The sequence below is a fragment of the Equus caballus genome, chromosome 21, assembly GCF_041296265.1.
Source record: "Equus caballus isolate H_3958 breed thoroughbred chromosome 21, TB-T2T, whole genome shotgun sequence".
Lineage (NCBI taxonomy): Eukaryota > Metazoa > Chordata > Mammalia > Perissodactyla > Equidae > Equus > Equus caballus.
This window is the reverse complement of record NC_091704.1, coordinates 21018671-21046352: the sequence shown is the minus strand read 5'-3', so window position 1 is coordinate 21046352 and position 27682 is coordinate 21018671. Positions and strand designations below refer to the sequence as shown.

Genomic DNA, 27682 nt, shown 5'->3' with positions numbered 1-27682 from the left:
TTTCAGTATTTTAAAAAAAAGTTGGGGCTGGCCTGGTGGTGTAGCAGTTAAGTTCACATGCTCCACTTCAGCAGCTTGGGGTTGGTGAGTTCAGATCCTGGGCGTAGACCTACACATGGTTCATCAAGCCATGCTGTGGCGGTGACCCATATACAAAACAGAGGAAGATGGGCACAGAGTCAGCTCAGGGTCAGTCTTCCTCTCCAAAAAACAAAAAACCAAAAAAAAACCTTTCATAACTCACAATGAAAAACATAATGTTGTATAGTAGGATGAAGTTATACATATATATTTGGAATAAAAGTTTCACAAAACAACACTTACTGTTACTATGTGTGATAGACTTTGCTATTGTCCATTTTGTTCTATTTCACTTAAAAAATGCACATTGTGACATACTAATGGATTTTACGTGCTGCTAAATGGTTTACAACCTATTCTTTAGAAAAACACTCCTTTAGTTCATTTCAGTTTTCACAGTAATATTGTGAAGTCAGTATAATTTTAATACCCAATTTTACAGATGAGAAAACTGAGTTAATTTGTTCAAGGTCACACAAAGAATCCAAGGCCTGAGGCTTATACTTGGAATAATATTCCTTTTCAAAACAGGCATCAGTAATGTTAAAAAACAGCTTTCCAAATTCTTGTGCATCACCTGTGGCCTGAATAAACACGAGGCTCTGCACGTATGGGTATACAGGCACTATTCTGGTTCTAACACGTGCAGATGGGGTTGTGATTTATAAAATTCTCCTATTTCTATGTAACTCTAAATTCATGGTAGCTTTTAGTTATTATGTATGTTTTCAATCAACTGATTTAAAAACTATCACTTCTATTATATGGAGATCTGAGGAATTCTTTGAAATTGGAGTTGCTTTTTTCTAGGAAATGGATTGAAACACGTAGGCCGTACCTTCAGAAGTGTGGTTAGCAGGCTTGACTGGGGACTCGTGGATTTACATCTTTCGTTTCACCAGCCTCTGCCTGAGCTTAGCATCTACATCCGTTATCAGTAGGCAACAAACCATAGCAGTATTAGCAGCACATATCAGTTTGTCACCACTAGTAATTACTGATACTTTCATATCACCTTACAGTGTTGCAGATGTTTTAGAACATCATTGATGCTCATCGAAATTAGCATCAAAATCATGCTAGTTATTAGCATCACCATTAGATCTTGATATTTAGGGCAGTGATAAAGAAGCACATGCGTTAGACTATCACAAAATGTGTTCTGTAATAGTTTGGTAATTGAAAATTTAGAAAATAGAAATAGTAAAGGGGTCCCCAGGTCTCACCAGCCCACCAAAGTGGGCCATGGCTCCAGAACAGAGGAAGGCCGTGGGTGCAGCAGGTGGGGGTGGGACTTGAAACAAGCTGATGGTCTCTGGATGCCTCTTTAGAAATGGGTCACAGCTCTTGTCACTTGACATCAGCATCAATCACTGGGAAAAGTCTGACAAGGAGGAATGGGGCACTGGCTCATTCTAGGCCATGTGGAAGCTGAGGCGCAGCCAGTTCTTTGGTCCCTTAAGTCCTTCTCTTGTCTCTGTGTCTGTCCCTTCATGTTTAATTCCACATCTTTGCCTTCTTCTTCATTGATACGATTATATCTCTTGCATTTGGCACACAATTCATGTAAGGAGTTTTAGAATTATTCTGTTTTGCCGAATTGAAGTTGAGAAAGTCTGAGCTTAAATTTGTTTATCGTGCCCACTGTTCATGGTCTCAACAAAAAGCCTAAATGACTGATTTTCTCCTCCACTGGATGGGGAAAACCTCCATTTCTGGACCGAGTCCCGGCATTAGTCTTCCTGAATTACTGCACTGCTTCACAGAAGTTACGGGCCAGGGGAAAAGACCACTGGTTTAAATGATTTCTAGGCCTGCATTGGGAAGCACTGTGGACAATAATAAATAACAGACCTGCACTTTCCCAAGGCTCTGCTTTGATGAAGACCTGCAGTGGTTTCCATTTAGTCTAGTCTTAAATTTAGCCAGAATGTTTTGTACATTTACAGAAAAACAGGTTATTGTATGTTCTATGAGTTGAAATGTTTGACAGAGCTGAATTATTTTAATCTTGGAATCATCAAGAGACCCAGAGTTTAATTTACCTCTGAAATTTCTTTAAGATGATATAAACTCCCTTCCATGATGTTATCAGAATTGTCTTTCTTAAAAGCAAATTGAATCACTCCTTTCCTTTTTTACAATCTTTCAACATTTGTCTATTGTCAATAAAATAGAGTTCAAGGTTCTTAGGGTGAATCCAAGATTTCTTGGTTCCTGGCTACCTCTTCATGGCTGACCACTGCCCCACACATTATCTCTATTTCAATCTTTCTGAAGTCTTTGTATTTTCCTGCACACATTCTGACTTTCTCAACTTCCATGACTCTGCTTAGGTCATTCATTCTTCCATCCTGCTTTACTTCCTGAAAAATTCCTACTGGTCCCTTGAAACCTCTCAGACATTGCCCTCTTTCTGAAGACTTCCCTTACATTGACCTCTATTCATTGCTACCCATGCAAGAGGGGTAGGAGAATCTGTCTGTGTTCATATATTAACTAGTAGAGTTAATCTACGCGCATTAAAATGGTTTATTTACAATGTTGTATCCTCCTTTAAATGGAATTCCTGTTGAGTAAAAGGGCAGTGTCTTCATCTCTTTATTCCAGGTACCTAGCATGAGGCAGGTGCTCCTTTGATGTTGGATGAAGGAATATTGTGATCACACTAACGTAATTGATAATGTGCTAGGAGAATGGAGTAGTAAAATTTAAGCATTACACACTCTATGAGTCTCTTCTTGTGACCTTCCTTCTATCCTCTTAGCCTACCTAGTCTGATTCCAGCCATTGCTGTGACAACTATGTGCCATTGTGACCTGTCAGCAACTTGTCTCAGCTGCACCATGTAACACTTGCTTTCTGACCCGGGGCTTCTCTGAGGCTGTTGCTTGCAGAAGCCAGATCAGCCATTCTATCACAGGTATACACTCAAACTGGGAGTGAACTAAAACCCCATGGGGCAAGACTGAGAGTTGGTGGATAAATATGCCCCCCCACATTCCCCAGGAAGACATTGGGGTTTATTCTATAAAGTCACTCAAAGAATTCCTGCGGGATGGAGCCACAATTGCCCATACCAGTGACCGGCTCAATAAAGGGTCCTTGGATTGGCATCTCCTCCTTCAATATGCCTAGTCCTCTACTCCTGTTCTTGTATTCACTTCCCAAAATAAACGATCTTGTCTCAGGCTCTGAATTGGGCAGAACCCACACTAAGACAGAACCTGATTTAAAATCAACTGTGCTACATTCAATTTTTCTCAGGTTGAGAGATGTTGGGCCACTATTTTCAAGTCTCATAAAGTAACCACTAGATAAAGATGGTATGGAGGATAGTAAACAAGATAGCATCTACTATATTGTATGTAAGTGTGCTATAAGGTGCGAAAGGCTTTGTGAATTAGGCATTCTTCTTCCTCCAGCCAGGAGACAGACTCAGACAATTGCTTAGTGTTGTAGAAACACTTCTCCATAATTCTACAGCTGTGTCTCAGGTGGTAACTGAATAGTGATGTTTTGATCCCAGCTTTATAGATGGTGAGGCCCTAGACACAGCAGTTCTCTCTGAGCAAATGGCGAGGCCCTGGAAGACACATATCTTTCCCATAGAAGGTCAGTGTAAGGAGCTTGGGTGTGAAACCTGATGCTTATAGCAGTGGGCTGGACAGCTTGCTCTGCTATGTGTGTATATGCGTGCATGTGTGTGAGTGTGTGTGCATGTGTCTGTGTGTGTGTGCATGCATGCATGTGTGTGTATGTTTCTTTTTAAAGCACAGGTATAGATTCCAGTGTAATGTTTTTAAATATCACAATCCTTGGATTGCTTATAAAAGAATGACCGGTTTTGAAAAGGGAAAGTATTGGGCAGTAAAATCGGCATCTGAAACCCTGTGCATTACTAAACGCTTAAATGACAGAATTTTTGGATTGTTTGCAGCTAGAAGAAACATGCGAGGTCACTCAGGGCTGGATACCCAGATGGTTTCCAACTGAGCCAGGACTAGAACCCAGGCCTTTGGAGCCCCCTTCTCATGGTCCTTCCAGTACATCACACTGCCTTCTCTACATAATCCTTCTTTCAAACCAGAGGCCAGCAAACTTTTCCTGTAAAGGGCCAGATGGTAAATAATGTGGGCTTTGCAGGCCAATGGTTGCTGTTGGAGCTCCTCAACTCCACTGTTGTTGTGGGAAAGCAGCCATAGAGGATACTTAAATGAACGAACAAGGCTGTCTTCCAACAAAACTTTGCTTACAAACACACGTGGCAGGCTTGATTTGGCCTGGGGGCTGCAGTTTGCTGACCCATGTTTTACAAAACCACTGGAGTCGTGGTGATTTCTGTTCACTGGTCACCAAAAGGCTACTGGGTCCTAGGGAGCTAAAGCCGCCACCCATCCTAGTGGCATCATGACCCACACATGATTGGGCTTCCTTCCAGGTCTGTGTATGCTGAGACTCAGAGCCAGAAGCCAGAAGAGCAAGCCTGGCACCCACAGTGCTCCAGTTTCCAGAAGGAATCACAAATTCCTTTCCTGTGCAGACAAAGGAACAATTGTACCACAGGAGAACTTACTGGAAGGTAATGCAAGGTCACCGGGAAGGAACAGGAATTCACGGTCTTCAGGCTAGTTGGGCGTCACCCAGAGCTGGAAAGATGAGCTAGGATGCATGCCTGATTTTGGCAGGCCACTGGACCCTATGCTCATGGATAATAAACTGTTTTGGTGATTTCTGTGGTCCACTCAGAGCTTCCTTTGGCTGCTCCAGCTTTCTTGTCCTCCTCATAGTCAGGTATATAATGCCCCCTACTTTTTGACACTCATTTGTCATCTGCTGATGCTAAACTTTTGTTCTCATTAACCAAAATCTCCAACAGGTGAAGATTGTCTTCTCTCGATTTCATTTTCCACAAAACTTTGACAACCTGACTTTTGTCCCCCACCTCTGGGACCTGGTCCCAGGTCTGAGACTCTAGAAGACATGTGTCTTTCCACAGAAGGCCAATGCAAGGAGCTTGGTTGAAACCCTATGCTTATGCCAGTGGACTGGATGATTGTTCTGGTGCATGTGTACTCATGTGTGCGCATATGTGTAAGTGTGTTTATGTGTACACGTGTATGTGTGTCTGAGTGTGACCTTTAAATCAGGAAGTCACCTTCCCCTCAGGCCTCTCTGCTCTGGGAAGGTCCTTCAGCAAGGTCCTAACCAGCTCTTGGTTAGACTCGCGAGTAGATGTTCTCTGGTCATCATTCTCAAGTCTCCATAGCTTCCCTCTCATTTTTCACCATGTGAATCCACATGATGGTCTGTTTCACAACTGAAAGAGTCAAGGACTTTCAAAGGCTGGATGAAGTTTTCAGTGGATTTAATAATCTAATCCTCAAAAAAGTATGAGCCTTACCTGTTTTGATGACCAACTGGCCAGACCTACTACTGTGCATAAACTCCTCATGAATGTCTGAATCTCTGGAGTTGAAGTGATTTAGGAAAAAAAAAATCATACATTATTATTATTTTCCCCAAGTAGCACTGTGGTCCCTGGGGGAAGGGATCTGGGAGTGATGTGAGAAGCAGCAGGAATGAGGAGGAAGGAAGAAAGGAAGGAAGGAATATTTGATTATTTCTTCATAAACAGCCAATTCCTTTAGCACCTGGTTGCAGTTCCTGCTGCTGTGAGGAGAATATCAATGGCTTTAATATTCCATTGTTTGTGGCTGGGAAGCATTTGCTTGCTGTTCTGAGCCGCTGGGCTCTCAGACAGACAGTAGGGCAGAGAATGTGCTGGATATAAGAGGAAAACTCTAGCCAAGATACATTAAATCAAGCTTGCTTTCCCTTTAAAACCCACTTTGGAATTCTTGCCTCTCCACTTTTTGCTGCTTCTTAATAAATCTCTGGTTGATCTTTAGCTACACTTCTTTCCTCTGAAGAGTGACGTATTCTTAAGTGTACAGGTTCTACTGTTCTGCTCACATTATTGCTTTTTTGTTAGTTTTTTTAATGGCTTACTTCGTTTTGATGAAATCCTTATCTTCTTCAGTAACAGTAATGCTGAGGAATGATTAATGGATACAAATGGGAAAAGAGTTCACTAGGCAGGAGCGAGAAAAGGTGGGGACAGAAGCGAGGCTGGGTGGACGAATTTGAACTGGCTCCTTACCACAAGGTGGCGCTGTTAAAACACCTAATTTAAAGAAGGAACGCACAACATTAAAGAGCCTTTCACGTAGAAAATACTTTATATCAAAAGAAGGGAGTGCGCGTGTGTGATGCTTTTGTTTGTGTCTGTGTGTGTTGAAGATGTTTTAGGAAAATTAAATGTTATGGGGAGCGGTGATAGAATTGTGTTTGTTTTTTGAGGGAGGTGTTTCATTGACTGATACTCTTGTAATTCGAATATTAAATATTTTTATTGAATATTAAATATATTTAATCCTAACCGGCTCTTTCCTAGAATCTTTGAAGTGCGACATTGTAGACGTCAGAACGATGTGTTAGGTTTACCGTTCCTTAATCCGCTGGCCTTCTCCATAGAGAGCTGGCACACTAGGGGCGTTTCTTTGAAAACAGTTAGCGCCCGTTAGGGGAAACACGAAGCCCGCTGGGGCTCAGCTGTCTTGACTGCTTTGGGAACTTGGCTCATGGGAAGTTGGTAAATTAATACTTGGAAAATAATTCCTTACTTTAAAACATGTCTCTTATGTGACTCCCTTGATGCCAGTTCTGCTGTTATTAAAAGTGAACATTTTCATGTTTGTGCATTTTGTGTGTGCATTCACTGACAGAGCGAGGGAAAGCTGATATTTTTCAGGTTTGTACACTGAAGGTGGGGTGTTGATACAATGGTCCAGATAATCTTACTCTTGAAGAAAGGCAGGAGTGGAAAGTGATCTAATGCAGGTGAGTAGAAGCACCCAGAGCTTTACATGGAGGATCCCTTATTTCATCCCCCTAGCAGCTCTCCGATCAGATGATGCTGTTATCTCTGTTCTCAAGGAGAGGCTCTGAGAAATTAAGGAACCTGCCACTGTGGGGCAGAGTCAAGAGTTGAGCCCAGAAATTATTCTAGGAAGAAAAATGCAAGGAAGTGAAAGGGAAAAGGTCTAGATTGTCTTGCAATTTGTATTTTGGTAGAAGCTGGTAAAATAATGTAGATCTCTTTAAAAGAGAAAGAGACCTGCTCTGTCCCAACGCCTGCTTCCCCCTCAAGCAGATGAGGCCTATATATAGAGTAACATACCTGCATACTTTTATATTTTTCTACTTCTCATATAATTTTCATCAACTTCTATCTCAGCATAACTGTAAAATTTTCCACCATGCACAAAGCAAGAGGCCTGGAAAAATGGCCAGATTTTTGCCATAGCTAGGGAAAGCAGTACAAGTCAATCCTGAAAATTGTAGCTGTGATATCTTCCAGAAAATTCATACTACAGAGGCATTGACCCAGCTGGAAATACGATTCATGATATAAGAATCAACTGGCTCCTCCTTAGGGAAAAATTATGTTAATGAGAATATGTAACTTCAAGGATGGTGATACAAACTAGATACTCAACGTTCTGGTAGAATCTGATTCACAGCCATACCCAAAAAAAGATGCATTCTTTCGTGTTGAAGTATCTGAAACAACTATGTATCAGTATACTACCAAGATTTCTAATTGAATTATATTTAGGGTATTTGTCTTTGGCTTATATTTTTCGGAGGTGCCTTCATGTCCAACTGGGAGGTTATGTGCAGGGAAGGATTGTGCATGGGGGGGTGACAGTGTGTGTGGAGGGAGTGTAATGGGGCGGTGGGCTCTGGTCATCCACCCTCGCTTAAGCTGGAGCAGCAGGCTATTTCAGATACATATGGTACGTTTATATAAGTGGAACCTTCAATTTTGATGTCAAATCCCATAGTACATCAGCCATATAAGTGATTTATTTAGGACAATTCATTACACAGTCATACTTCAAATATTCAGGTATTTTGGTGATTTAAAGAAAATGAGAAGAGCTCCCCTGTGTCCTATGGCTATCAGAATCAAATGCGACACAATATTTGAGAAGAAAAAAATCATTATAGATCTGAGAGCTGCATCACAAAGGAAATGAATTCTTAATTTGATATAAAAAAAAGAAAGGCTCTCATTTGATGATGACAAATCATGAACCTGCTGGAGGCCAATTAATCTAGAACTGAGAGCAGCTAGGAAGCATTTTAACGGAAGCAGAAGGCCTGGGGTTTCTAATCGTGTCCTCGAGTGGTTCTGAAACTTTGACAGGAGTGCCGTTTGTTTAGTTGCGTCTTTGCTTATTTATTCTCTCGTATATATTAGGAAGGTGTCTCAAATGCTCCCTGTGGAGAAGCGAATCAGAAGACTGGGATCACCGGACAGCTACGGGGCTTTTTGGTTTATGAGAAAGCTTCGTTCTTTATATTCTAGCCTATTAGTTGTGTTTCCAGAAAAACATTGAAAAAAGTACCTCCTACTTGTTTCCATTGCACTGTTGCCATTTGCCTGTTTTGCAGATGATTTGCTGCGGTTGAAACATGGTGTGACTTGGTCTAGTTCCCAGCTTCCACAGGAAACAGACAGGTACCTGCTTGATCCTCCAAGGCTGCAGACACTCCTCGGCACGCGCCGTGCGGCACACGCTGCACTTCCTGTATTGTGCCCACATCTAGCTGTCAGACCCTCACCAGAAGGGTGTGGGGGACACTTGGGAGAGTTTCCTTGATTTGAGCTCATGGTTAAGCAATCTGCTTTAGACCTTAGGAGACTTAGTTTAAGGAATATTAAAAGGTCTCGTTAAAGAAGTTTGGAGGGTTGGCTAAAAGTTGGTTTGTTAATGAGACTTAAGAGTCCTACTTTATCTTGGAATTTAATCAGTTAATAAATTATTTCAGTCTGATATTTCCTTTATTCTTAAAAAAAGTTTTTCCCTGACAGTAAAAGGTTGCCAAGACTGTAGCAGAGTCTTTGATGACTTCCTGTGGAATAAGCCTTCTGTATTTCTTTTTTTATGATGTCCCACTCCTCCCCAGTATGGGGAAACAACAGAGGAGAAAGGAAAATTTAGGGAAAATAACCAAATGCAGGGTCAGGAATCAAACTGAGACTTTTGGGTTCCAAGTTCAGCACACTGTTTTGGCATTATTAATAGCCAACCAAGTATTTAATAGCTAATCAACAAGAACTTGAGACTGTGGCTCCATTTTTGACATTTACATCCTTCGAAAACTCTTAGGGAACAACACCCTTAGTGTATATTCATTGCCAATTTATTTACACAAATCCTCATTCCCTAAAGCGAACAAAGTGGTCTGCAACAATAATACATACAATAAATAGTGGTAAAATATAAAATGGAAGAGCTGGAAGATACAGATCAGGACAAAGGGCTGATAGGAACTTAACCAAAGGAATTTGAGTATGTTAGATGAGGGTGCCTCAGCTGTCACGGTCCAGCCTCCTGTCTGGCAGCAAGCCAAGCTGAATCCAAGTGTAAAAGGACCAAGACAGAAAGTAAGGAACTTGGAAGCCTTCCCTGACAAAAATACCCTTCTGAGTGTTTAAGATTTTCGTCATGCATTTCACTGCACACTATCTAGTGAAAAAACTTAATAGCAGTAATGTATGTGTATTTGAAATCAGCATTTGTTGTTAGAGAATGGTGCACAGGGCAGGTAGTCTTGTTGGTGAAAGGGGGTCAGGTTAGGAGCTTCGTGCCCTGCAGCTGAGCCCCAGATGGGCAACCCAAGGACCTTGGACCTGGGGAGGGAGACACCAGTGTGCAGACGAGGAGCTCTGAAGACAAATGTGACCTGCACCATGGTTTTGTTTTTTTCTAGCATTGGCCTTAGTGTCACAGATTACAAAATAAAAGGAAGAAAAGGATTTATAATTGCTTTGTAGAGAAATATGTACACTTAGTTCTAAGAAAAGAAAGGAACCTGGCCAGGGATGCCCTCTTCTTACAGGAAGATACAGACTACTTCATTGGACAGAGGTTATAATAGGATCGTTCTAATAAAGCCAAATCAAGACAGGAAAACAAAGAATTCAGGTTAGTGTGATTTTATTTCACAGTCTTTTGCAAACTTTCATGAGTCTTATTGTGACACAAGAGACAGATATCTGCAAACAAGCTTAGGTGCCCTCTCTGGATTGCTTTGACAATGATTCAGTTGGTCCTGGGGTCTCCCACTGGCAGGAGGAGATGCTGCGTCCAAGCCCAGCTTCTCACACGAAGGACAGCTTTCTCCCCAGCAGGGGGGCCTGGAATCCCACGTGGGCCTCAAGATCTCTGGATGCTGAGTGGCTGGCTTTCCTGGACAATTCTCGTAAACAGCTGGCATCTAAACCCAGCCCACCTAGCCGCAGGAGTCTGTCTGTACTTCCTATAACAAAGCCGTCTTCTCCTGCCTGTCCCTAACAAAGATACAGGGAAAAAGGATTGGGTTCCTTTACTGGAACATAAGCCACACTGCTTGTCCAGCAGCATGCCCTGGCCACCTCTCTACGGGGACCATGGATGGCCCCGCCTCTCTACTCTTGCTGAGCCTAGCTGTGCAAGCCTCCGCTTTCCTGAATAGAGCCTGTTTCTTAGCCAATCTTCTGTGACGCTGCACTTCCCTCCAAGGTCCGTGCATGACAGCTTGCAGTCCATAAGACCCACGTGAGAGCAAACATAAAGGCAACAATTGTTTATAGCCCTGGTTTAAATTGGGACCCAGAGGTCCTTCCAAGAAACTATAGCAAAATGACATTTTCTTCATGATTAAAAATCCTCTTGTGTTCCGGGTTAGCTCTGGAGCTAACTGACTCTTCTTAGGCACAATTATAGCCTCACAGGGTAAAATGCTTCCTCTACTTAAATTCTAGTGTCAATCCTGTTAATTGTATTGCTCTCTGTAGATAAGTACTAAGCAGGCCATAAATTGAAGCGTACATGGTCAAATTTCATACTGACTCCTGAGTGAATGCCGCAGAACACTGTGCATAGTCTCCTCAAGGCAACTGCTGTTGCTAATGCTTATGTAGCCAACTCAGAAGGGGCGCTCTGCTCCTGCTGGCTGCATGTTGAGTGCATCCCAGCCTGGTAACAAATACGGTCTCTAATGTCATGGAAACAGTAAAGCCTGCCATACGTGGAAAGTCATCACTCACTTATTATTCTTTTTATTGTTGTTCTTGTTGTTGGAACATTGGTTAATTCAATTCTGTCCCCTGAATTGAACTTTAACCAGGATTAATTTTTATGACAACTAAGGACATTGCTCATGAATTAGGCAAAATAAGGATTAATTGGTTTTCACAGTCTTTCTTTTAAGTTTCATGCCTAAATGTAGTAGAATCCTTTTTTTTTTAACATAGTTTATTATGTGGATTCAAATAGGTCATGAGTCCATAGTCCCCTAAAACAGAACATACGCTTATAATCGAAGCCTTGTTATCACATGCTCACCTTACTTATGGATATTGAGTGTTGTCTATCTACCACTGTCAATATTAACACAAGATTTTATTAAACTTTAGGCAAAAATCTAAATCATTAAGTGAAATAGAACACTGAGTGCTACTTAAGTTGAAGTGCTATACAAAAACTGATAATTATAGTAATAGATTGATGATTACAGATTGTAGGAAGATTAGTTCTCTTTAGTTTAATTTTAACCCCTAGCTGCACACAATTTTACTGATCATTGATCACAATTTTTGGTTCAAGACGTGTGGTTCAATAATCTTAATAGAATAATAAACACCCATGAACACACTGCCCATCCCCAGGACAAGGACAATGCTAAAAATAACATCTACTCACACTGTTACTCTTTATGGTAAATGACCCATGTTATCCCTTACTGGTTATTTTTGTCATTATCATCATTATTATTTCCTTGAGCTGAGCAACACTTGCAGACAGACTTTGAAACTATATTGGATATTAAATTTTACTCCCACAGTCTGTGTAAACTGCATACCATTGAAGATTAAGCTAATACAACCAATTCTGGAGACCAAAAGTCCTCATGCTCCTCTGGGAGTCCTCCATTTGCAATTGCAGCCTCAATTGCTTGCCTAATGAGAGTCTTGCACTGTTAGCAAGGGTCAACGTCCCCATGTTTCTGAGGCTTCTTGCCAGTTTAGTTGCAATCTTTGGTTGATTAACTTGTTCGTCCATTCTTTTATTCAGAGGACATTTCCTGGGACCCAGGCACCGAGAATGGAAGGGTTTCAAATGTCGAGTGGGGAGGCAGAGATGCAGCGAGATCGTTGCATTGGAGGTGATGTGTGTGCAAAAAGCTCTGCGCAAAGGGGGTTGTTTGGGCAGGAGAAAGTGAGGGCAGGCCTCTGCATTCTGGGAGAGCTGGAGAAGGCCCCCGGAGGAGAGGATGTTTGCCATGGGGATTGTTTTGATGAAGAGATGGAGGTTTAAGGCAACACTGAATAAAGTTACTCTCATGGAGAACACAGAGGGAGATTTGAACTACATCTTCGCAGCCTCTTTCCCCTCTGAAAGCTTGCTAGCTTTGTCAAGTTGTTTACACGTGCAGCTAGCCAGAGAATGAAAAAGTACGAAACTGCTGAGATCCCGATGTTCGGCTGGGGTTAGATATTATTGGAGCTAAATTTTGTGAACAAACAGAAAGACACACTTGTACTGTCTCAGAATGTGCAAGGGGCAGACATAATGAGCAGCAAGCACGTAATTGTGAGAAGCCATTGTGGTTCCAGCATCTTGACTAACCCAAAGATTAAAAAGTGTATTGTAATCTCAGTAATATTACAATGCTATCCCAGAAGTAATTTTCCTTCTGTCTGTTGTACAGACACTCAATTCTGTGTCTTTTCTACAATGGAAATACAAAAGGCATTTGGAAAACCCCCAGAACCAAACAGAATACAGTGTCCCCTGAGGTTTCTCCTTCATCTGTTTGCTGGAGATAATGGGGGAAAGACTTGTAAACAAAGATTAGAAAAGCCTCATTTGGGTAAACAGTCTATATAATGATGCTGTGGTGACAATTCTTTGTTTCTTACAGTAATCGAGTCAAAGGCCTATAATAATCTGATTCTGCAGCCAAAGCAGACAGCAGATTTCTGTGGACCTGAGTCTCTCAATTAGATTTCTGTGGCTTAGCCACAGGAAACCATCAGAGGTTAAAGACTTAATTTTTCTCAATGGTGTGTCCTGAAGAAAAATGATCAGTATGCAGTTTCCCTAACTGCTCTCCTTGTAACATTTTATTTTCTCTGCTTTCTCCTGTCATTGTTATTGTGGCTATTTATTATTATAGTTGTGATAAGTGGGCTGATGCTGTCTTTGTTCTCACTTTCCAGAATTTTCCTTTGGGTGGTGGAGTCTGCCCTGGGTGCTGGGAGATCCATAGCTCATCTGGACCGGCCCGAAGTCCCTGAACTGCCCTCTTTGGTGGGCACCCAGGTTAGGTTCACAAACTACACTTCAGCTCTTCCCTCTCACAAGCCTTAGTGTTAAAAACCACCTCATCTAGTGGCGAAGAAGGCCATTCAGAAGTTTCATTTAAATTTCTTCTCAGGAGATGAGCTGGTCTCATGGAGAAGACTGAAAGTTGTTTTCAGGTTTCAAAGAGACAACCCAGTACTCAGGGGCAAAGGCGAGACATGGCAAGGCAGGGAGTGGCGAGGGCAGGGCACAGCCAGATTGCTACCCTGAAGAATTTGGAGGGTTCCTCTCCATGCCGAGGCTTTATATTGTCAGGAGCATTAGAATGATGTCTTATTTTACTTCTTTTGATGTTATAGGGGCATCTGAAGGTGGAGATTTTGATATTCTGCACTTTACTGAGCAAGGGAAACTTACCTTCAGGATCAGTACCCTGAGAACAGGTCACAATTTATAATGACACCTTAGAAAGTGACAGGAAGGCCTGGAAACCCAAGAACCAGGATTCAATTGGTGCATCCTCCTTTTATTTTTAAGGTGAGTGGGATTGGATTTTTTATTCACTTCACTTGTGTCAATTTTTCACTGATAAAAGTGAGCGGACACCTCATGTTTACCTCTTCCACCTTGTGGGACAAGCTGGGACAGAGTAGGGCAAGATGAAGAGGGATCCTGTCCATCACCCACTAGGGGTAGGGGGAGGGGTTTATCTCTTCCCTTCCCACCGAGGACACAAGTTCACAGAACAAAAACATTAAAAATCTCCCTTGAGTGAGAACTGAGTTACATAAAGGCTTTAGTAAGGCTTATTAAGTTCCTTACAAATCTTAACTCATTGGCTCCTCATTTCAGCCCTACAAGGCACTATTATTATTGCTCCATTTTACAGACAAGAAGACTGAGGTGTAGAAAGCCAAAGTAACTTGCTCAAGGTTACATGGCTAGTAAGATGTGGAACAGAGATTCAAACCCAGCAGTACGCTGTGGAGTCTGTGATGTCAATCCCTGTGCTTGGCTGGTACTCCTCCTGCCCGGTGCTCGCTGGATCTTCTCTGGTACCTCTTGGGAAAACATATCCTGCATGTTTGTTAAAAAAAAAAAAATGCCAACGGGTTCATCCAACCTCTTCATAATGGGAGGTTACCTGTAATGTCGTGCCCACTATTTTCCAGGTAGTATTTCAAGCAGAGTGAGCCCTGATCCTAAGTAGGGCTGCTCACGATTCAGAGTATGCCACAAATTGGGCTTGTTGGCCTTTTTGGGGACCTGCCTCCCTTCCTAAGATTTTGGGAACTTGTGTCCATGGGCTTAAACCACAAAAATGTAAATAAAAGAAAAATAGAATGAAGGAGATTTTCAATTGTAAACTCCAAACGAAAGTGTGGAAAAATCAATGGAGGTGTTTTGACAGTCAAGGTCAAAGAATTAACTTCCTTTTTTAGAATGAACCACTTTCACAGTGTCAGACTTTATAGCCTTATATAATTTATGTACTCCCCTGCTGTTGAAGGCTCATGGAAACTCAGGGAAACCGCTCTAGGAAACCATAATCATCGATTTATTTGAATTTTAGATCCTCCTCGTGGGATTATGTTTAATGCCTCCTTTTATAATTCCAATGTGCTAGGTGACATTTGAGCAATGAGTATTCTCCCCGAATGTGTCATTAAGATTAGGGATCCAAACTGTGTTGATCTGTAGCAAAATGAAGTTTTTTATTGACTTATTCAACTGTCCTTGTCTTTGACTCTATGTTTCAATTTAGGGTAGAGAATAATTTGCTGAAATGTCTATTCTTTCTGAATTTCAGAAAACAAATTGGAATAAAGACCCATCCGAGATGGTAGCACTTCCTATTTTGCAGCTAATTTGAAAGTTTCGTTTAATCTAATATTGAGGCTCTGTAGGCACTAGATTCCATAGCTTCCCAGTTGCAACATGGGTAAAGATATCTTGAGTACCTACTATGTACCAGGAATTAAGCTAGTGCTTTATGTATGTTTTCTTCTTTAATTCTCAAACGAATCCGATGAGGCAATTACTAACCACTCGATTTTATTACTAAACACAGCAAGATTTCAAGACTGTTTTTCCCAAGGGCTCAAATTAAATAAGGACTGGAACTGAGATGCAAATACAGGTCTACCTGGTTATAAAATGCACGGCGCTCCCACCAAACAACTCTCACCACGACTCAGAGGACCTGAGTCCATTCATTTATCCATTCATCCCACAGATTTTTTTGAGACCTGCTGCTTACCAGGTGCTCGTCTAATCCCTGATGATTCCACAGTGTTCAAGACAGAAGTTATGACTCTTCTGAGACTTGGCCTTCAAGATGGGCAGAGTGGAGACAGGTTGAGGGGAAAGGATATGCAATGCACAAATTAAAATTCTGTGATAAAAGTTTTTGTAAAAATAAAACAGGAGGATGTGATAAGAGAGTGATGGGATCCACTTTAAATTGGGTGGTCAGGCAGGATCTTGTTGAGCAAGAGATACTTAAGGTGACTCTGAATCATCAGAAGGAGCAGCCATCTGGAAGAAAAGCTCCCAGGCAGAGGAGCAGCTTGCAGAAAGGCCCTGAGGAGGATGTGATCATGTGTAGAGATGAAAAAAGGCAAGGGTGGTGGAGTGCACTGAGAAGGGAGACAGGGAGGAGACGCGCTTAGAAAGGTATGCAGGGCCCGGGTCATGTAGAGCCTTGTTGGCCAGAGTGAGATATTTGGATTTAAGAAGCCCCTGGAGGGCTTGAAGCAGGGTCTCAATATGATTTGTTCCCTTGTGAAATTCAAAGAATGGATTAAAGGAGGAAGTGTCGAATCAGGAGGACCAGTTAGGAAGTTATGATAATCATAGCCCAGGCAAAGGTTTCTGGTGCCTTGACACGGTGGTGGTGGTGGAGACCAGGAGAAATGGACTGTTTAGGGATGTGTCCTGGAGTCAGAGTCATCAGGACTAGCTGGTGCCTCTATATACTAAGTTATGTCACAAATGAAATGGGTGACTTTCTTTTTATTGAGATGTAATTGACATATAACATTATATTAGTTTCAGGTGTATGATATAATGATTTGAAATGATCACCACAATAAGTCTAGTTAACATCCATCACTACACATAGTTACAAATTTCTTTTTTCTTGTGATGAGAACTTGTAAGATCTACTCTCTTAGTAACTATCAAATACGATACATCTACTCTCTTAGTAACTATCAAATACGATACAGTATTATTACCTATAGTCACCACGTTGTACATTACATCCCCATGACTTATTTATCTTGTAACTAGAATTTTGTACCTTTGACCACCTTCACTGAAATGGCTGACTTTTAAGTGACAATTAGTATCTTTCAGCATTAACTTTACCCTTGTAAAAATGAGGACAACTTGGATTCCAGCTGTATAAGTCCAAGTCCTATATATTCCTTATTCCAAGAATAAGTTTCACAATAGCTGTTGTAAAATATAACTGGGGGAAGAAGATTCCACTCATGTAATAGGACACATTATAATGTATATGAGGAAAATAAATGCATTATTGAGAGAAGGCAAAGAAGACTTGAATAAATAGACATGGCTTGCTTGTTCCTGGAAAGAACAATTTAATCAAACTGCAAGCCTTCAATTCTTTCCAGATTATTCTAATGGTGTAACATAATTCTAACCATAATACCATTTTTTTGGAAACTGACAGAATAACTCTTAAATACACTTGAATGAATAAACAGTGGGTGATAATGAAGGGAAAATTGCCCTCTGAGACAATAATATGGCTTATAAAGCTATAATAACTAAAGTAGATAATAGTGTCATAGGAATCAGGAGAAAAGTCTATGGAATAGAGTAATAATTCTAGTAACGAACATAAGTATATGTAAAGTTTTGGTATAAAATAAAGATGTAATTACAGATGAGTTACGAATTTATGGATTATTTAATAAATGGTGTTGAGACATTTGGTTTAATAAATTGGAAGAAATAAACTACATCTTACACCAAAAAATGCTAGATAAATCAAGCATTTAAGTGTAAAAAGTGCTTTGGATATGCAAGAAGAAAATTTAGGTATTTTTATGACCTTGAAGTAGAGAGAGATTCGTTTTTAAGGATGATGTCAATGACAGAAACCAAAAAAGAAAAGAAGAATTTAAAATTCTCTGCAATTAAAAAACTTAAAAATTAAAAACAAATGAAAAAATTGGGAGAAATTTATTTGACATATTATTTTGACAATGATTACTACATAAACAAGCCCTGAAAGAAAAATGAGCTATAGACATGAGCAAAGATTTCACTAAGGAACTAGCACAAATACCAGAAAACATTTGCAAAATGTTCTACCTCAGTACTGATTAAGGAAGAGTAAACAAAACATCAGTGAGATCTTATCTCCCCTCTCAAATTAGCAGAGATGATAAGACCGCAGTGTTGGTAACCACATGGGGAAGAGGACAGAGGACGTTTTAACTGCTGACGGGAATGAAATTCACACACACTTCCCAAGGCAATTTGGCAATATATGAAAAACGTATATCTTGTTGCCAGGAATTTATTTTTAAAAATATAGAGATGTGTGTAAGAGGTCAGCTATTAGGATATTTATCATAGCACTCTGTCTACGATCCAAAATGTGCAAAAAGAAGATTGATTATATATATTATTGTGTAGAGATAGCTATGGAAAGCAGTCATTAAATATGACATAGCAGAAATGTATTTATTCATATAAAGACCTCCACAATGTATTCCAAGTGAAAATGCAAACGTCAGACAGCAGTATGCTAAACATGATCTCCACCCCTCTTTGTTAAATTCTGTATTGTGTGTGCACATGTATGTTTGTGAAAGAGGTTTTGTCAAGTTGTCTCTGAGTAAGTGTGGTTATAGTTGGTTTTGCTCTCCTTTTTGCACCTCTAATTAAAAAGCATTTCTATCATGAACATATTTTAAAGCATTGTAGCTAAGAACATGGGCTCTGGGTTCAGACGGGCCTGTGCACATCTACCAAGTGTCCTTTGACACCTGTTCGCTAACTAAACTTCAAGTGTCCATCTACCTATTAGATGTTGGTGTTAAAATAATGAATAAAAAGTGCATAGCATATTTTTGTCACAGCTATTTCTGTTAATTATTCATTTACTTTTACTTTTTTACTGTCGATATTTTATCATAACAAAAAAATCCTTTTAAAGTAGAATGGATTGACTGTAATTCAATGAGGATTGGAAAAAGAAGCATCATCTCTTCCTTTTTTTTTTAATTTTTTTATTTTTTTATTGAGTTATTGATAGGTTACAATCTTGTGAAATTTCAATTGTACATTAATGTTTGTCAGTCATGTTGTAGGTGCACCACTTCACCCTTTGTGCCCACCCCCCACCCCACCTTTCCCCTGGTATCCACTAAACTGTTCTTGGTCCATAGTTTTAAATTCCTCATAGCATCATCTCTTCTTGAAGGGTCAAAACCAATACGTTTTATTTTTTATTTCTCACCTGTCCTGGACATTTTCTCTGGATTGCACAATGCAAGTTGCCACCAGCCAGGGCAAGGCCTCTCCCACTCCTGGCCGGGATCATAAAACCACCTTGACATTGCTATTTCTGGGTGTGAGCTCCGAGAGCCCCACATACTCTTCAGTTTCAGTTGGTCAGCTGTGAACTGCTTGATTTTGGAGGAGAAAAATAGACTAAGAATAGTACCTGAAAACACCCCTAGGTAGTCCTAATGTTTCCCTAAATGATGGATAAGCAAGATAGAGCATATTAAAGCGATAGTGAGAGGCTTGACAAGTTTGGTTTGGTGCAAAGGGTTTGTGGTACAAACACAGTGCACGTGATCCTTTCTGAAATATGCCCGGAAAGGGCAAGGGACTAGTCTGTGGCTTATTTATCGTTAAAGGTGTCTTTGTTCAGACCTGTGGTCATGCCATGCATGTTTCAAGGAATAATAGTTTCCAAAGCGGTGCCTCTTGGGCTTCTGTTCAGATTCTGTTGGGATTCTAGACAACATACAGTTGTCTGGGGCTTAAGATAAGGAGGGAGGATTAATTATGCCTTAGATGAGTGTCTAATTATTGCTGTTAATTTCTTGATTCCTCACTTTCCTTTTCTTCGCTTGCTCAATTTCTTCTTCCTCCTGCCTGAGAAACATAGTCATCAACTGCTGTCAATTTTTCATCCAGGAATGGGTATATTTAACAGTCTTAAGGAATGCTTAATGCATACTTTCTTCATATTTTTGATCTATTTAAATATATTCATCCATCTGAAGATGGTAATGAATTACAGCACCTCTTTGCCTAGTTAAGGAATATCACCAGAATTTTTACAAGGGGCTTTCCATCTAGTCCTTTGTGCTGTAAGTTAAGAAAGTGGATAAATCCCTAGACCCGGCTGGTGGAATTTTTTCCCCTCAGGCATTCATTTGAATCACGAAAGAAGAGCTGGAGCCAATAAGATATATGTAGGCTGACAAGTGGCTTATTTAACTTAATATGGAAAAATATAAAATAATAGGAACTAGGTCAGAAGTGGCGAAAAAGATTAGGGCTTAAGTAGAGACAGGCTTCCAGACAATGAAGGGAAGAGGATCTGGCAGTAACAGTGTCTATAAAGCCCAACCCATCAGCTTCACGTCTGGCAGTGATTAGAAGGCCCAAGGAATGCAGTGGTGAATCAACTGAGGACAGAAGGGAAAAGAGAAAGGGTTGGTAGTTCTGTGGAGCTGGATGGCCTCTCAGCGGAAGGGGAGGCCTTGCAGGAGGCAGTCCCTGAGTTAGAAGGAGATAGCAGCAGAGCCTCCCTCAGGTCTCTTTGTGGGTGGCCTGGTGATTGACACACAGGGGAAGAGAGGAGGCATTGTGGTAGATGGAGGGGAGTAGGGAGAGGGGCATGAGGTTTCCTGTCACAGTGACCTGTTGGGATTCTAGTGCCACCACCACGACTTCCTTAGGTTCTCCAGTTTGCCCTCTGTGAGCGTTATGGCCCACCTGTCACTGCTAATTTCCATCCATCTCCTTTTAACTAGACTCCAAGAGGGAGTCAGCTATTTAGTAGGGTCCTTCTTAGTTAGGACTCCTCCAGCTTCTTTAACATCCTGCTAATAAATCTTTTCTCCCCCAGCCTCCTGCTTCCTAGGGAGGCCAAGCACGCTCAGACATGACAGCCTTTTGGACTTCAGCACTGGGTTCTCCAAGGCTTGCCAGTCTGTTCCATTATTTAACCAGGACACACACCAGCTGGGTTTAAGAGTGCAGCTGGATGCCTTTCAAGGCTCATCCGAGTTTCAGCTGTGGTGTGTTTTTTGTGTTTGTCTACATCAGGGATGCCAGTTCATGCTGGGAAGCTGAGCAGGAATCCTTTCTCTTCCATTTGCTTTGCAGAACACCATGTGCAAGGCGGTGTCCGGTCAATACTCTCAAGCAGTTAGATTGCTACAGAAACAGGGGACTGAACTGTGCAGAGAGAACCATAAGCTTAAACAGACATGCTGAGCTCTGGAATCTGAATTTAAATGTGGTTCTTCTCTGGCATTTGAAACAAGCACAATATCCCAGGAGGATGAGACAAGCACAGTCCACATGGTGTCTTTGTTGAGTCAACCCTCAGCGGGGGTGGGGTAAGGCCCTGAAGCCTTTTGGGGTAGGAGAGGAAATATCAAACAGCTAAGCTTAGCAAGGTCCATATTAAGGGAGGGGAATTAACTGTCACAGGTCAGCTGAGATGCCTATAGTGTCCTCTACCAGGAAGGACTTAGGAATTGGCCTATAAATGTCTTATTGTAAGGACAACCAAGTTGTTCACATGGACAGTGCCTCCTCATAGGCCTGCATCACAGTTTGATGCCCAGTTATAGGACAACGGATGTTGGGATTGTGAGATTTCTTTCAAGTTTGTCTTTCCTAGCTACCAAGATATATCTACACAAGCTCAGTCATCTCTGTAAAAACCAAAGTTAATTCACTTGGTCAGAAATAAGCATTGCCTGGGGCATGGAAAGGTATTGCTATGAACAAAACAGACATAAATTCTTGCCCTCAAGGCTCATACATTCTTGTGGGTAGTCAGGGGAAATATAAAATAAAGAAGATATTGCTTATAGCGTATGGTAGATGGTGGTAACTGCTATGTAAAAGGAAGACAAGGGGGGCATAGAGAGTGTCAGGGTGCGGGTTGAATTGGCTTGTCTTGAAATACCCAGATGTCTGGCAATAGAAAAAGATAATTTTGGATGTTTGGATGATTATTTTCAGTTATCTTATAGATACTCAGTTTGTGTGAATAATAATAATTTTAGATTTGTGTAGTGTATTATAATTTTCAAAGCACTTTCATATCTGTTATTTCCACAGACTGTGCCTCTGCCAATTTCATGTAGATAAGCAATTTGCTTCGTTCAGGCACAGATTTGAACTATATTAAATTTGGACTTTACAATAACTTTTAGACCACTTACTAGAAAATGCTCTTTTCCATCTTATGAATGTCTTGTAGTGAACTGCATCAAGTGTTCTCTCAGGAAGCCAAAGAACCAGACATCTCCCCAGTGGCCTGGTGGATTCTTGAGACGCCGTGGAATGGGGAGGAGTCGTCGAACGCGTCAGTGTGTTCGTGTTCTACGACACCGCCTGGGATATTTGTGTGCACAGTCCCATTCCTCTGTCATGTACGTAGAGCGCATAAGTGACAGAGAGCCCTTGCAAACCATCACAGTCACATATCTAGGGACGCTCCACAGTCATCATTACGCCCAGGCCCTAGCACCCCATTTCCAACTCAGCTGTCCATTTCTCCTTGGGTGTCCTACTTTCACATCAAAGTCATTTTGTCTAAATGAAGCTCATCCTCCTCTGCCTGCCTCTTCCAATCTGGCTTCTCTTCTTGAGTCTGAAATCTCTGAGGATTTCTTAGATCTCCTCCTTCTAGCCCCCACACATTTAGAAATCTGCCTGTCCTTCCTGTCCTTTCTTTCAGCCACCTCTAGGCCAGTTCAGGACTTACAAACTCTGAACAAATGTCTCAATAATCACAATGGTCTCCTCTCTGGTCACTTATATTTTAATTTTGATTTCAATGTTCTCCTCCTTTGCAGCCTCTCATCCTCTGTGGGGACAAACCTCACACTCTGGCCGGACCAATCTGAAAATTCCTTGTAGGAACCGCCATTCTCGGTGCATTTCTCACTCCTCTCACCAGTCTCTAATGAGAAGAACCAGTCCTCCTCTTTGTCCTATCTAAATCTGACTCATCCTTCAGGTTCTTGCTCAAATGTACCCTCCTCAAAGATAGGATTGCCAGATAAAATACAGGATGCCCCGTTAAATATGAATTTCAGATAAATGAATACATTTTTACTATAAGTTTTTCTTAAATATCGTGTAGGATGTACTTATACTAAAAATTTATTCATTGTTTATCTAAAATTCAAATTTAACTGGGCATCCTGTATTTTAATTTTCTAAATCTGGGAACCCTACCCCGAGAAGTCTTCTCTGGCTACTCTGACTTCTGTTCTTCCCATAGCTCGATGCCCACGCAAGGCCTATAGCCCTTACTCACAACCTTGAATCTTTTTACAAGAGGGTAGAGTGTAACTAGTAAATTGAAATTGAGCACTGTTTGTAGTCTTTAATTCAGCGATTACTGAACACCCACTGTGTGCCAGGAAGTGGATACAAAGATGGAAATAATGCTTGTTCTCAATGGTGCCTGGTTAGAGCAGCAAGCCCCATGAGCACAGAATTATAATGCAGTATTTTGTCGACCGCTGACACTTCACTGTGCTTACTATGGGGCGACTTCTCGGAGGAGCTATGCCTTGGAGGATTAGTTGGTGTAAGAGAGGTAGAAATAAGGTCTTTCTGGGCAGAGAGAGAAAGATATGCAACGGCCCAGGTGAGGGAGAGATTTGGGCGTGACGAGGAAGTTGGAAGAAGTTCACTGTCCGAAGGAGAGCGTGAGTTGTAGAAGATAATGCATGGAGTGTCTGGAGGCCTGGTTGTTAAACATTTACCAGAACACCACTGAAGATGAGGTTTAGAAAGTAGACAAAAGCCAGATCCTGAACATTTTGTATGTCAGGCTCAGGAGGCGGAGCTTTATCCTGAAAGCTGTGGAGAACCATTGAACCATTTAGAGAAGTTATGTGCTCAGATTTATACTTCAGAAAGACATTTCAGAGGATGGATTCAGGGGACAAGACCGGAAGCAGGGAGACCAGTGTGGAGGCAGCTACAGTGATTCTGGCTAGAGATGCTGAGGGTGGTGGAGTTGGGGGCGGTGGACACATTTGAGAGATGCGAAGGGCATGACATCAACGGGACCTGGGCCAAATTAGACCCATAAGGTGATTAAGGGGAGAAATAGACATTTCTGGCTTGGGCAACTAGGGGGATGGCAGGGATATCCATTGAAGTAGAGGGGACAGGAAGTTAGGCAGGTTCTGGGGGTGGAGATTAGGAAGAGATCCATCTGAATGTATTTTATCTCACACTTGGCATTTATTATATTTGGTTGTATTTTGTTACCCATCTTTTCATGTGCTCTGTTCTCCCTCCATGTGGCCTTGATCGTTCTGAGGTCCTGGACCATTTTACCCACCTGGGTATGCCCTAGTGCCTTTAACTCATTACCCCTCCTTTGCAAGTTCGCTTCACCACACATGGCTCCATGAAGCCACAAGCCAAGCCTGCCAGCAGCTGCAACCAATCTGGTCTGCACAGTTGAGCATGGCAGGAACTTTGAGCCAGGACACAGTTTCACCCCACAGATGTATTTCTTCTCTGAGGGAAGCTAAACACCCGATGTGACCTTGCCCCCTCCTGGGAGGGAGGACCACGTCTCACAGTGGCAGCAGGAGGCTGTGGGTCAGTGGGGTGATGACCGGGCCCTCAGAGACCCTGCTCTCTCTCTTTGCAGAACCCCATAAATCCTTCCAAAGGGAGAAATTCCCTCAGGATCAAGAGAGCCCTCTACATTCCTGAAATCAATGAAGGCAAAATGTACGAGGATTTCTGAGAAAAGTAAATGTGGTGTGAGCATGATCCCTGGGTGTCACTATGCAGCAGAGAAGGCTTTCTTTTCCTTTTTCCTTTTTTTTTTTTTTTCCCTCCACTGAATGGTGTTCTTTGCTCTCAAGTTAACTCATGCACTGGATTTGGTCCAAGTACATTTTGTTTCTTGATTTCCAGCCAGGCTTCTCTCAGTTGTGGTGTATTCTCCTCTTTGCTCCCCTCCCTCCCCTGTCCCCTTCTCTCTTTTTATAATCATTTCAACTTTTCCATGTGACTGAACTCATACAGAGGAAAACCCACCGGCATGGGTAGGGCTTCCACCGGAGTGAGGCCAGAGGGACCCTGTGAATGGCCGGCCCCTCACTCAGCAGCAGCCTGCACGGCAAGGTACGTCTGAAAGCAGCTGAAGCAGAAAGCGTTTGAACTCTGCCCCCTGCCAAATGATTTCCAGATGTGTCAACTCCAGCCTCCCTCTGTTCTCTGACTGTAGCCCTGCCAACATCCATCTGCAGATTTCTAGTGCACAGGACACATGAAAGAGTATCTTTTACAACATCTGCTCTTTCCCCCAACTCTCCCCCTCTGGCTTCTCGGACTTTGCCCTATATTTCATCTCACCCCTTAAACAAATTCATTAAGGAATCACTGCACGACTCTCCTTGGCCCACAGATGCCAGCTCATCTGTCTCCCCCCAGGGCCTCCTCTTGGCTCTCTGGACATTTGACCAAAGCACCATTAGAATCATTAAAGACACATATTGGACTTGCTGCAGGAGAAAAGAACCGAGTTTTCTCTGTTGGGCTGCTGCCAGTCTACGAGCTGCAAAAGGAGATTGCCCATAAGGAGGACAGAGCAGAGCCCTAAAGATGAAGACACAGGTCTCCATGAAGAGTTTGCCTGCTGCGCATCCTTGGGAGGAGCTGAGGTCTTCTTTCAGGGCGAACCGTTTCCCATGGACATTCAAGTTTCTTGAAACAAACAAGACAGGCTTCTGTAAAATTGGAAGTATTTATGTGCAGAATGAGTTTCTTGCCTCCCCCCATCCTCTGGAGTATGGCACCCATCAAGCTAAGAGGACAGAAAAGGACCTTTTCTTAATGTAACTCAAAGGGGGGAGAAAAGAGTCAAAGATCCTTTTAGCAAAATAGAGCAGGAGATTTTTACTGAGGCGCTCACTCTGACTAGGAAAATGATTTGATTGTTGTGTAAATAAATGTTTGACCTTCATTCTGCCCTTCATTCATGTGGACCATAAACTCTCTCTGGCTCCATCCCAGGGGACATGCAATGGAGCCAAGTGACAAAATCTGAGAGAAGCAAAGAGGGTGCACTATGGAAGGTAACAGAGAATGGTGAGGGCCAAAGGCCTCAGGGGCCTGAGAGGGAAAGTTATAGGTGAGAGGTCCCTGCCAACCCAGGACATGTGTCATAGGCATGCAGGCCCACGGCGGGTGGGGGGCGGGGGGTGGGATGAGGGGTCAGGAGGGGATAATGGAGCTCCTAGGGTTTAAGAAGAACTGTTCCTGATTACCCATCAGAGTAAGCCTCATGTGGCTTGAGAGGTGACTTTCTGGACCCTGGGTATGACTGTCTTGCTCTCTGATTTGAAGGGCATAGTAGAGAGTGGGTGACATTACATTCTGCTTTAATAGGCCCAAGCTCCTTGGACCTTGGCTGTCAGATGAAGCCCTAAGTTTGGCTGGGTTGTTGCTGGAGTAGCCTCTCTATTTGAAACAAACAAATAAACAAAACAAAAACCTGTCAGCCTCATACTTCAAGCAGGGCTTGCTTCAGGAAAACAAGGGGAGGAGATAAGGCTAGTTCTGGAATTCCTCTCCTTCCACCCATGTCTCTCCGTGCAGCTCCCAAAGCCATTGGAACACTCCCTCAGCTACAGTAACTCCTTCCGAAAGAAGAGCAGACTCCGAGACTCTTTCATATAACGGTGGCTGGGTAAAGGGTAAACAATCCTTTTCCTTCTGCATGAGAACTTGACCTTTGGTTAAGTGTATAGCTCTGTTACTCTGGTAACCTCTTAAGGGAAGAATGCAAACTATATTTCTAAGCAAAATTGCTGATGCCAAAAATGACCCCTGACTGGTAAATAGCATCTGGCCTGGAAGGAACTATGAAGAATCATAAATCTCTGCTAGGGACACTATGCTTTGGGCTTCTGTGGGTGTGGTGACTTGTAATGGGGGTCCATTTAGGGCAATGAAAGCCATGTCTAGGGAGTTGTCACAGGAGACACTGCCTCCTTTGGGGAGTGAGGATTTTAAGACAGGTTAGCTCTCACACCTGCCCAGTGTGGCTCTCATCCCTTGGACCTGAGCTGTCCCTGAGGAGAAGTTAGTGCTGAATGGCTGATGTGGGCTGATCAAGTGATACAGGACTTTCATTGAGGGAAACCTCTGGTACTACCCTGCTGGTGACCTGTGGTCCTGGCCTACATCCTGCTGAGCAGACCAGTGGTAGCCTGTGATTATCTTGAGTGTGAGAGTCTGGTTGAGGCTAAGAAGATCCTCTGATGGGTGATACAGAGCATATAACTGACTCCCTGTTAATGTGTTACTCCTCTCAGGGGTAAATACCTTTTACAAAAAAAGACTAGTGAGTGGAGGACATACTTAGGGGTCCCAGAACCTGCCCAGTGTGCCTTAAGTCACACTCATAGGACACACTCTGGCTTCAGGCTTTCAGGCCCACTTCAAATGATGCCCAGGAAGAAAATGAACCTATCCCCAAAGCTGTTAGAATAATAAAAATCAGGAAGGCCTTCCGCTTGCTCCGTCTTACCTTAAAGGCTCTAACTTCAAAGTTCAGGGAACAAATGTGAAGGATTTCCATCTTCTAGATTTATCTATCCCAATTATAAACTCAGTTACTGGAGAAATAACTACTGGTTCCATTGCAAGACGGAATTTGGCCAGAATTTCGTTTATCACTTGTCCTCCAAACTTTCTTCTCTTACCGGTAGTAAATGGCATTTTTGATTTCTTGGTAGCGGTGGAAGGTCAGAACCCACATGTACAATTCCTTGCCGCAATATGCAGGTCCTGGTAAGTGGCCATAGGTCACTTTTGGGAAAGGATTGGGGGAATGTTCATTGTTGAGACCTGTAATGGACTTGCAGGGCTCTTCTTCACGGAGACGCAGC

At 42.2% G+C, this 27682-nt stretch overlaps 1 long non-coding RNA gene across 1 annotated transcript; it reads left to right on the top strand.

Moving 5' to 3' along the window:
• The first annotated feature begins 13392 nt into the window (after window positions 1-13392).
• On the top strand, window positions 13393-25752 carry LOC138919928 (uncharacterized). The gene is made up of 3 exons (XR_011430523.1): window positions 13393-13523; window positions 13865-14042; window positions 22006-25752. It is a non-coding gene; the product is annotated as an uncharacterized lncRNA (long non-coding RNA).
• The last annotated feature ends 1930 nt before the right edge of the window (window positions 25753-27682 follow it).